Below are 12,750 nucleotides of genomic sequence, written 5' to 3'. Positions count from 1 at the left end.
CCCCACTCCTACACCATGATGTGATGACCAAAAAATCTCCAGAAATTATCAAATGTCCCTATGGGGACAAAGTTACCCTCAGTTGATAACTCTAGAAATAATTTCTGCTAAATCCATTGTAGTTTGGGCCAAAGCATGAGAAAAACTACAGGCTTATAACTATATGGTTTGAGTTTAACTTAAATCTGTATTCATCTTTTCAACAAACAATCCTGGGAAAATTTGAATTCCAGTTGTAAAAGAATGAAGTTGGACCTTTCTTTACACCATATTGAAAAATCGCCTTCAAATAAATCAAAGACATAAACATAAAGCTTAGACTATGAAACTCCTAGAAGGAAACACAAGGAGAAAGCTTCATGACATTAAATTTGGCAATAATTTCTTAGATATGTTAGCAAAAACACAGGCAACAAAAGTAAAAGCACACAGATGAGACTACATCAAAACTTAAAACTTTTGTATATCAAAGGATACAATCAACAGGGTAAAAAGAAAATCCATGGAACAGGTAAAAAAAATTGCAAATTCTCTATAAGATACATATTTAATACCCAGAATATACAGCTCAATGACAAAAAAAACCCAATTTGATTTAAAAATGAATGAAGGACTTGAATAGACATTTCTCCAAAGAATATATACAAATGGCAAAAGAGTACATGAAAAGATGCTCACCACCACTATTAATTAGGTCAATGCAAATCAAAACCACAATGAGATTGACTTTATACCCAGTGAAATGACTACTGTAAAAAAAAAGAAGAAGAAAATAAAAAGTGCTGGTGAGGATGTGGAGAAACTGGAACTCTTGTGCTTTGTTAGTGAGAATCTAGAATGGTGTAGCCATTAGGAAAACCAGCATGACGGTTCCTCAAACAATTAAAAATTAAATTATCATGTGATCCAGCAGGTCCATTTCTGGGTATATACCCGAAAGAACTGAAATCAAAGTCTCAGAGAGATATGTGTATACCCATGTTTATGGCAGCACTATCTACAATAGCCAAAAGGTGAAAGCATGAGACCAAAAGGTCCACAGGCACATGAATGGATAAAAAATAGGGTGGTTTCCAGGGGCTAGAAGGAAGAATGGGGAATTATTTAATGGGTAGAAAGTTTCAGTTCTGCAAGACAAAAATGGTCTGGAAATTGGTTGTACAACAATGTATTTAACACCACTGAACTATATATTTAGGCACACTTAAGACAGTCAATTTTATGTTATGTGTATTCTATCACAATTAAAATTTGAAAAACTATCAGTAAATACCAATAAGAGAAGTAAAGACAATTCTCTCAGATTTGCAAATTCAATATCCAAAGCATTATCTTAAGAATATCAGGACCTTGCCTATGGTTTACCCTTAGATACTAGGATCTGCTGGCATTTCTGAATAAAGAGCAGCCTCTCATTAGCTACCACTGTCTTTGGTTCTGCCTCTTTCAAGGCATGGTAAACTCAGCCATCATTCTCTCATTCTTTATTGAACACTTAAGGGAACAAGCATGGTACTGGGGGTATTACACAGAGTGTACAATTCAATTCTGGGAAAACAATAATAGATTTTTGCAAGTTTGTACACAATCAATAATAGCAAGTGTTTTTGAGACCGTAGACTCAGCCTGACCATCTACATCTGAATTCTGGCTGGGCGACTTGATAGCTGTGGTCTTTTGGCCTCTATTTCCTCATCCCTAAAGTGGAGGTATGAGTGGTACCTTTCTCATAATGTTGCTATGCAGATGAAATTATTTGACATTTATGAAGCTGGCATATAAAAAGGACTATATAAGTATTCATTAAAGAAATTCACAAACATGTACTGAGCACCTACCTAAACAGAAAACACCCTACTACTAATAGCTGTGAACATTTGCCCTAGAACCTAGTATTTAACACGGTGAAAGGGGATTCCTAGTTATTTGGCTATTTCAAGAAAATGTGCAAGTCCTTGAAAATATCTTTTCCATCTGTGATGACTGAGAACTGATCATTTAATGGAGAGGAAGTATGACAACTGCTAAGTTGTCTTGTACCAGACCCACAATGTGAATACCTCTGCTGCTCTAACAGCTTCAAAATGTACAGAAGGAAGTAGAGAGTGAGCCTGCTGTCCTGGAGTGCACACTACCATTGTTTTCAGAGAGAAATGCACCATTAAAATCAAGTGTTATTCCTGGGTTACAAACAGAAAAAAAAAACTAGCAAAGGCAAAAACAAATCTAAAGTTAACAAAGTATTTGCTTTATCAAACTAGAGTCATGGATGGAATCATAATGACACTCTCTGAGCAGAAGCCTGAGCTGCATTAAAAATGTGAAATCTTTTATGAGGACTGGATAGAAACATGAAATGCCTAGAGATTTGAGAACATGCTAAAAATGAGAATCCAAATACAAAAGGTATGTCTGATGTTTGCTACTGCAAAACAAGAAAATATTTAGGATATAAACTTCTTAAGAGATTGTCTTTCACTGAAAACTAAACAACCCTTAAGAATTCTCAACTGGTGAACATTTACATAAAAATATTTCATGGTAGCTCAAAAACCAGCATTTGCACCTGGACAAAAAAGTGATAAGATATAACTCTTGATATTTGTTAAAATCACAATACAAAAAAAAATTATGAAACATAGGACTCCATTAACAAAAAAGTTCTTTACTATTTAGAAGAAAGAGGCTTTAAATATGATAACCTAGAAAACCACATATATATTCTGTGTTCATATTAAAAAATTGGGTTGTCTTTCACGTTGCTAATTTCTATTGTACATCTGTTCACATTTTAAAAATAATCCTAATTGTTTGACAAATAGTATGTGTGTGGGTTTTCTCAGACCCTATAATGTCAGATGTTACATTATTATATCACCTTCTGCCTTGCCAATATCCCAGTGACAAAATAGGCACTAAAATAAGTCTTTCTCATGGGCAAGAAAAATACAGACATATTAGAGAAAAAAATAAATTGAGTTTAACATTTACTTGCCTATTACCATACAATGTGATAAAACTAAACCTTTGGTAGTAATCATTTCACAGTATATATGTATATCAAATCATTAAGTTATACACCTTAAACTTACACAATGTTTTATATCAATTATATGTCAATAAAACTGGAAATAAAATGCAATGAAATTCTTTGCCAATTAAACAAAAGAAACACCTGGACTCTAAGGGATTGGTCTAATACAATAACTCTTGATATTTTTTCTTCCACATAATACCCTAAAAATATCATTTACGATTGTAATACTCTGTCCTGAAAGTACTCATTTTGCTGCTGTTGATTGAATAGCTCAGCCATAGTATAGGGAAAAACAGTCATGGTTTAGACTTATGTGCAATTCTTAGGGTACTCTATGAATACACTTTCAATTGCACTGATTCATAACACATTAGTGACATGATAAGAACTATGGTTCAAGTGTGAGTCAAAAAATACTACAATTAAAGAATAAATATTCACATATTACCAGCCAATAATGCTGAAGATTGATCCAGCCCTCCACCCTTAGAGACAGAGCCAAAGGACTCATTAGTGGTGCATTTATATAGTTGAAACAAGAAGAGAAGGTCTATTAATCTTTGACAGGGTGGTGAGGCTGATTATAACATTGCATGATGCCAAAAGGCCTTGTAGGAAGAAAATGAAAAAAAAGCCAATGATGGAGGAGTAAGACACATTACAGAGGGTTAATCTGTAAACTGAAGTATTCAATAAGGGAAGAAAGAAAAATAATGTCACTGTTATGTATCATATTAGCTGACTTTACCTGCACAAAAAATAAGTAAATTTGGTGGAATAGTGGGTGTAATGAGAAGAATCAACTGGATTAAGTTACCTGCCTAAGGTTACACAAGGAGTAAGCAATGTAATCAGAATAAGAATTAAAGTTTTCTCATTACAATTTCAGTATACTTTGCACACTGTGCAACTTTTTCCTTCTCTATTGTTAAATGTGAACAATATTTTCCTTAATTTTTAAAATTTACATTTGTAGATAAAATGATTCTTTGGGGGGTTATTTTTACTGTTTTATCTATCACATTATATTTTAAATTACCTGTTCATATTTCTCCCATTTAACTCAGAGGCTCAGCGTTTAAAATTCAAATGTATCCAAATAGTCTGCTCAACTGATTCATTTGTTCACTCATTCATTCACAAAAGGGGATAAAGCCTCCCTTCTCAGGGTTCCCAGGAAGAACATGGACTGAGGAAATAAACCATGGACTATGGTTAGAGGTTTGTTTCTCCCTTTTTTTTTTTATTGAAAAGGATATTTGGTGGGGAGGGAGAAAGAGAGGGAGAGAAACACTGATCAGTCACCTCTTGTACACACTCTGCCCAGGGTTTGAATCTGCAACCCAGGGCCCAGGCTGGGAATTGAACTGTCGACCTTTCACTTTGTGGGACCACACCCAAACAACTGAGCTACACTGTTCAGGGCTGTTTCTCACCCTTAACAGTAATGATAGAGAGACTACCTACCAAAAACTCATTTTTTCCTTCTTCTTCAGTATTAATATGGCTTTGCATCATTTGCTAATAAAACTGGCAAACAAGAAGTCAGTGAAAGCACATAGGTGGAGCTTCTAGGAAAGCTCCTTAAAATAGGGATAATTAGGTAGGTGCCATTCTGCCTTTCCCAATGTTTGTAATAGGGATGTGTCAGCTGGAGCTCCAGTAGTCACCTTGTGACATTGAGGATGAAAACCATGTGCTAAGTATGATGGAGTTACTATACTAGCTCTGAAAAGCCTACCCCTAGATCTTTTCCACATGATTAAAAAATAAATGTCTGCCTTATTTTTTAAAAAGAAGGCTGCTGAATAAATAATAGGTCTGGAGTTCAGAGAAGACTGGCTAAATATATGATTTGGGAATCATCAGTGTAGAGATATTATTTAATGTCATGGGTCTGAGATCATTGGCCTAGGTATCCCAATGATTAGTTTGGGGACATGAAAATTACCAGCTGAGGAGATTGAGGAAGAGCAGCCTGTGAAGAAAAAGAGAGACTAAAGTGTCCAGAAAGCCAAGTGAAGGCACTGTTTCAAGAAAGAGAGAGTAATCGACGGTATGAAATGCTGCTGGTGGTGGGCTGAGGAAGACAAGGATTGAGAATCAATCAAATTTGGCTCATGGGTGTTTTAGTGGAGTTTTGAGGGGGAAACTTGATTAGTTTTCAAAAGAGAACTGAAGGGGAGAAAATGTGAAGAGAAGTATAATCAGTTATTTGGGGGAGTTTTGCCATAAGGGGGAACAGAAATATGGCAATATATAGATGGGTACATGGGGTCAAAGAGGGCCTTTGAAAGAATAGAGCTATAGCACATTTGTAGACTGACAGAAAGAATCTGATAGGATACAAAACTGATGATGCAGAGAAGAGCAGGGATAAGTACAAGAGCAAAGCCCTGGAGGGTGAGAGGGGATAAAATGCACTGTACAGTAGAGGGGTTGGCCTAACCAGGTACTAAGTTAATCCATAGAGACAGGAAGGGAGGCAAGACACATGGGTACACAGCACAGGTAGGTGGTACACGTGGTGAGTAAAAGGTTTGCAACTAGAACCACATGCCTGGGACATTCTGTCTATCATCTGCATCCCATGCTGTATAGGGGTTGGAAAATACTAGTCCATCCTCTGAAATACTTCTCTTTGCCTCTGCTCTCTACTGCGTCAAATTCTACAAGTAGAGATTAATCCTTCTAGTTGAATGATTATTACCCTACAATGAAATAACACAATAAGCCCCATGAGTCAATTATGCCTAAGAGAGAATTAATTTGTCGGGTCCTCACTGTGAGAAGGCTTTTTAAAAAGTCATGAGAGTATGATAACCCTGAATGTTTTCCCTTTGGGGCTGAGAGTTAGAGGCTGAGAAGGGTGGAGAGGACTGTGTGAGGAAGTACCACTGAATCTATGAAACTTACCAATATATACAATGTGTAACTCTAAGAACACATGGGGTAATATTTGGTTTGCCATTATGTAACTTGGTTATCTAGCATCAGTCAGTTGACCTTTCTGAGTCTCAGTTTCCTCATCTGTAAATGGAGGAAAGAGTTAAATAAAATAAAACGTGTGTAGTATAATTTCTCTATTATTGTCCTAGTATAAAAATTTAAAATACTGCTATATTTTTGTTTTTTGAACATATTTCCTTCTTACTCACACAACAGACTATTTATACCTGGCTTCTTGCTCTATATCAGATTCCCAAGCATAGCTCCCTAGTGATTAATTGCTGAAGGGAATAAGTCACATAACAGGGGCAAATTCAATGCTCACAGACATTTGGAAAGGGGATCTTGAGTTTAATAATCAGATTGGCACCACTTGGTAGTAGTGTGAGAGCCATTATGTTTTATTCTTGTATACTTGTAACATTTGTATCTACCAAATAAAATCATTTTACATGCCAAAAGATATCTTCTCCTTGGCTAGAAGAAAGCTCCTTGATGGCAAGGTTCGTCATGTTTGCACCATTTAACAATTAATATTTGTTGATTGGAATCAGTACAAAATGAAAATGCAAGCCACATATCAGAATTCTCAAGCAATGTCTTAATTCATAATTAATAATCAGTAACTATCAGGTTCATATTCACTGAAAAAATAGCAATGCTTTAAGAAACTCCAAACACACATTTCTCAACTTTCAGAGTACTAAGTACTTGGCAAAGCCTTGTTAGGGTTCGCATAAAATATAAAATTCATTAATGCATTTTAAAGCTGAGTCACATTTCTGAAAATCTCATATGCTTAAAACTTCCTAGAAGACTTTTTTTCCCTTCTGAATGTCTCTACCAAGTTACTTTGCAGAAAACCAAAGCACTTTATAACCACTGGTATTCAATATTCATACCATAATGTATAAGATAAGGAGGGTAGAGCAGGTAATTATTCATCCATTTGACAAAAAAAGCTACCAGCACCAAATGTGCTCACTGGGCATTTGGGATTCAGCTGGGATTAAAACTGAAATCCCTTGAATCCCAAGCAAGCACTGTGTTTATAGAGACAGTTCTATCAGAATATTAGACTCTGCAAATCTTTCTTTGGAGGAGGCAGTTGCTTAATTTGATCTATCATTGCCAGGTAGTTTCCTAAAAAATCTTATTTTTATTAATTTAGACAGAACCATTAAGTTGGCATTATTTTTATGAAATCCAAGGTGTTTTACCCCTTTTTGCACTGTTGCTCTGAGTGTATGTGAATAGCCATTTTCAATGAAGTGTTGTACCAATTCATTTGAACAGAAACCCTTGTCTTAAAGACATAACCTTTTACTGCCTTTCCATTGCTGGGAGACAGACCCAACCTGATCAAAGATAACTTGAGAAGAAAGTCTGTCAAAAGACAAGCAATAACTCTTAATTCTGTTTTCAACCTAAACATTCTTGGAAACAACTAAGAAATAAAAAGCATTTTGGTTTAGATGCTATAAAGTTATCTTAATAAAGGTTAAATACAACTTTCACTGCACTGAATAATGGTTATGCGAGCTTTCCATCATCCTTCTGCAGGAAGCATGAAAGTGATGTAAAGACCCAAGAGGGTAGATAAGATCCAAAGGTACCATTTTGTCTGGCCCCTATCTCCATACAGTTCCTCACTTGTGTGGTCCTATACAGCAGAAACTCCTTCCCCGCCTTTTTTTTTAAAACAAAATAAAGTGTTTGTGGTATTTAATGTTTATTAACAGGATGTTCTGTATCATAAAAACCAAATAAACCTGCACGATTTAAGTCAATCACTTTGCTTTGCATTCATTGGTATTAGTTTATCATTACTTTTTGTCCTATAAATTACTCTTTCTTCTTCTTCCAGCAAAGAGGTTCCAATTCTTTGTGTTTTTAAATAATATTTTAATTAATTTTATAAGTATTAGAGGGGAATAGGGAAATAATTATTTTATCTCTACTTTACTGATGAGGACGTTACAGTTCCCAAAAGGTTAAAAGACTACCTCTGCCCTCCCTGCTCCACTAAGAAAAAAAAAGAAAAGAAAAAAGCAGTTTGTAAGTGGTGACACCAGGGTGCATGTCTAGACTCTCTGACTCCAGATCCAGAGCTGCTTTCCCATTGCCTCTCATGAATAAACTTTATTATATAAACACATCACTAGGAGGTTAGATTCTAATGACTAGGGAAAACAGCTTCAGTGACTTTCTGGTACTTTGAAAAGAACATCATTTTAAAAAATTTATTAGAAATTTATTTAAATTAACTTAAGGCAGTAGTGTTTCATTGGCATCTAGTTTCGCTAACAGAGACAAGTATGAAAATCAAGAAAGCAACTGGAATTTTAAAGAATATAGATCATTTTACGGCCAAAGCAATTTGTAGTTTTCTCTGTGAAGAATGAAAGTGATTCAGTCCCACAACAAGTAGTGATTTCCTTTTCTTTTTAAATTTTTGTTTACTGTGGTAAAAACACTTAATATGGTTTTAAGATAAAAGTACTCTCCTATGACACTAATATGTAAGTGGTTTGAAAGAATAAATTTAACATTTTATTAATAGAAACTTATTTAAAGAAACCATGTCATGTGAAACATTTAAGTAATCTGTTACGATATACATTACAAATTTTTGTGTGAAAGCATAACCTCTGGGTATATTAGTGAACTGATATCTGCTGCTTACATGCCATCATCCAGGGGTTGAGCTAAGCATTGTACACACATTACTCTGTTTAATCTTCATAATAGCCTAATAAGATATAAGTAGTATTTTACTAATTTTACAGATATAGAAAAAGAAACTAAGATAGTTAAATGGTTTTCCCATAACCTAGAATACGGTAAAGATGGAGTTGAAATTCAAATGCTGGGCCTTTGCACCAGACCACCCAACCTCCAAAAGTCCCTGTGTAGTGGGCAGTCAGACAGGCATGAGCAGAGGAGGAATGACAGGCCAGGTGAGGACTGCCACCAGGGCACAAAGCCCCGGGTACCTAGCACTGGGTAAAACTAGGAAAACAAGAACCTCACCTTCAGGCTGACCTGTCCTCCCTTGTCATGTCGCTAGGCTGGAGAATAGCCTCATTGGACTCCCATACAAGCCCTTGCAGGGTCACTACATTAAGCATTAAGCCCTCAGAACAATAAGGTTCTGGCCTGTATCCAATGATCTTAGAAGCAGAGACTCAGGTCTGCTGACAACAGAGACAGTGTTTTGGTCAAACTACAGGTAATATTGGGCTTCAGTTGTGTTTCAGCTCCAGGCCCAGAAAAGCACGAAGGGCAGGCAGGCTGACACCATGGCTGACATCGGAACCAGCCATGATGACTAATAACCCCCTGCTCTGGCACCGACCAATTGGTGAAAGCTATGACCCTGAAAGGACACATCTGGAAAGCTGATGAATATTCTGTTGAGATCCTTCCCTGGAGTCTTCTCAAACATTCCCCACCCTTACAAAGGGGATAAAAACCCTCAGTATGGAAGATCCAGACCTCTCTCTGTCTCTCTCTCCCCACCCTGTACCCCTTTATCCTTTAGGTGTGTCTTTGCTTTCTTTCTCCTAAACTCCAATGGCCCTTCTTTTGCCTCTGTAACTTGTTTTCTGAGCCCATGCAACCCAGCTGGCTCACGTACTCCATGGCTCACTTCTAACTCTGTGGCTTTCTAAATAAATTTTGCTAGTATGTGAGTCTTGGCTCTGAATTCTTTCTTCTTTTTTTTGTGAGAACAAAAATTATATTTGACATTTTTATTTTAGGTTGAAAAAATAAAAACAAGCAAGTAACAAACAACAACAACAAAACTTGAAATGAACTTGTCAAATGATGAAAATTCATCCTTTCCAGGGAAGCAGACGGTAGACCAGTGCAGGTTATCCTCAAGGCCACATACATCTGCTTCACTGGTTTTTGCACTCTGCTGGGTTTTGCTCCTTCTTTGAATCATAGTCTGGGTCATTTTCCTTATCTTCTTCCCCTTCCTCATCCTCTTCTTCACCTTCCTAATCTTAATCACCACCATCTTCTTCAATAGCTTCTCCAGTAAAGTACGACACTGATCTTGGTATTATATTCTCACATAAAAAGTGACCAATGTCAAAGTCTGCAGCAAGGATAGCTTCAGCAGCAGCATCCACATTGCCACTCTCAGGAACTTCAGGAGGGCAAAAAAAATTAAAGAATCATTGGAAACTGTTTTTGTGACAGTATGAACTGTCCCGCATCCATTGTGATTCTGCTTCTTTTTAATGGTTTTCAGAGTGACATTCTTCCCTTTTTGCCAATCTATCTAGCGCCCGGTACAACGCATAATTTCTGGTCCATCAAAAGAAAAGGGATCAGAATCATCTGGTTCTGACCTAATCCTATATGTCTTTGTCAACACTTTGTTTGTGAAATATTCATTGGGTTCAAAGTGAAATTCTAAAACAAAGCTCATAGTCCGGCCAGCATCTGAGAACTTCACTTCAATATCTTTCAAGTGCTTCAGAATAGGCTCATCACGTTCCTGAACCATATCACTGAGCAAGTGAACGTTCTCAAAATAGTCAACCAAAACTGAGGGATTCCCTTGGGCTCTTGTTTTCCTTCACCCTTTTTCTCATCTTCAATCTTGGCCTTTTCTTTCAGCTCCTCCAAAATTTTATCTTCCTCATCTGGTTTCCATTCACATTCTTCTTCCATAGGCTCATAAATTGCATTAATGATCTCGAACCACTTTTTAAATAAAGGCTGATAGAGAGCAGTGTACTTTCTTTCAAGACCATGAATTTCCTCATAGAACTTGGCTACTATCTGTGCACATTTAACTTAAAGGTTTTTTGAGAGCATTCACTCATCTTTAAAAACACTTCAGGCAAACTTTCAACATATACTATTGGCATTTCTACCAAACCATCAAGTCTTGCTTGGAGGGCAGCAAGAATCTGAGGGTTTTGCATCATCTGAACAGTCAGCTAATGAACTTTGGTTTTTGTTTCTTCACCATTTTCTTCTTCTCCTGCTTCCTCAACATCATCCAAATCTTGATCAAGTTCAGACTGTTCTTTGTCGTCAATGTCTGCCATGTTGTAAGAACTCCAAATATTGATGGCTAGCACAGGGAACCAGGTGCTGGGGCTAGCAGTCAAGGTGGCAGTGGGAAGAGTAGGGGATGGCACCACAAACAGATGGCATTAAAAAAGGTGTGAATTCTTTCTTAGCCAGAACCAAAGTACTGAGGTTGTTGAACCAAGGTCCAATTGCTGGGAACATTCTGTTGCCATTTTGCCACTAACACCTGTGTTATTTTGGTAAACCTAAGCATGTTGGAGACACAACTCTGTTTTCCAGATAAGCTCACATCTGGCTGAGTAGTTTGGTAGGTGAGGACTGAAGCCATAGTTATCCCCAGAAAGATAAAATTTGCATATGGATTTTAATGGTAAAATCTCAAGAGGAAGTCTTGGGCAGTTTAGGCACCAGCAAGAGAGGCTTGGATCCCTTGGTTTCTTTGTCCTGTCTTCCTCAACCTCCCTTCAGGAGGCCTAAATAGTTCTAATGGTGGGAGACATTTCCTGAATAAACTGCTAAGGTAACTGTGGACCGACCGATTAAGCCACAGAAGCAGTCTCAGAAACTCTATGCTGTAACAAATCATCTAAGCTTATTAATTTCTGGAGGAACTGAAAGGGTGGCAAGGAGATATTTTGAGATAAATGAGTTTTTGATGACACTGGAATTTTTCCAAGGCATTTGTTCACTGAATCTTATATTGGGTTTTTATATGTTGGCTCCTAAAATAGATGAGGCAATTTCTTATGTTTTTTTTCTTTTTACTTTCAAGCTTATTGGTGCAAATGGATAGAATTACTTCAATATGGTTGTCTTCTTATCTCTTTCACACAGTAGATGGTAACACATGGCTTTTTAAAGTATTTTGGTGATGGCAGCCCAACAAGGCTCTAAAGTTTCTTATTAGGGGATGTGATCTATTCACCCTGGATCTTCTGATATGTGTTTCAATATAAATTAGCTTGGTTCATTAAAATGTGATTATCTCATGATAATAAGTGAATGATATTTTGTTTCTTTAGCATACCAAATGATCACACAGTAGACATTATAAAACATTTCTTTACAAACTTGTGTACTTTGATTCTTTCAAATTTGCACATTCCATACCCAGTGATGCTTTTCAAATAATAAAACATAATTTCTGCTTTGCCATCCAAGACCGACAATGATATGAATGTCTGTATATGTTTAGAGACTTAGTAATATAATTAAACAGTGGTATCTATTATGTTACGTACAATGCATGGAGTATTATGCTAAATAGTCTAATACATTATCTTAGGAGATAGTAGATTAGATAGACGGATATGTATTTACATTTAAATTACCATTTGAAAATATTTAAACATAAGGCTACTTTCTCCATTTTGCAAATCAAAGAATTGAGATCCAAGACAGTTAATTGACTGATCTAAAATTTCAATAGCAAATCAAAAAACACTGAAACCCAAACTAGCTTTTTTTGACTCTGGATAATGTAACACAAAATGAAGATTAACACTGAAAAATAAAATTCAAGATAACTTCAAAATAAGACAAAGACAGAACCTCATGTGTAATATGTTAAGAGATTATATAATGTTCCATACTGATGACACAAGTTTTGTAGGATTAGAAAAAAAATAACTTCTCTTCTGGGGTAGAAAAATTTGCATGCTACAGACAGCCATCCTCTTAGAAACTTCTGAGCACCTCAAACCAAC

At 36.4% G+C, this 12,750-nt stretch overlaps 1 protein-coding gene and 1 pseudogene across 3 annotated transcripts in view; both read right to left on the bottom strand.

The window, feature by feature from the left end:
• The window catches only part of PDE4B (phosphodiesterase 4B), a 530,477-nt gene that overhangs the window by 339,833 nt on the left and 177,894 nt on the right, over window positions 1-12,750 (bottom strand). The window lies entirely within an intron of this gene.
• On the bottom strand, window positions 7,015-11,099 carry LOC114496788 (annotated as a pseudogene).

This window comes from Phyllostomus discolor, chromosome 5 (genome assembly GCF_004126475.2).
Source record: "Phyllostomus discolor isolate MPI-MPIP mPhyDis1 chromosome 5, mPhyDis1.pri.v3, whole genome shotgun sequence".
Taxonomy (NCBI): Eukaryota; Metazoa; Chordata; class Mammalia; order Chiroptera; family Phyllostomidae; genus Phyllostomus; species Phyllostomus discolor.
The sequence above is the reverse complement of the archived record's forward strand: the minus strand, read 5'-3'. Positions and strand labels throughout refer to the sequence as shown.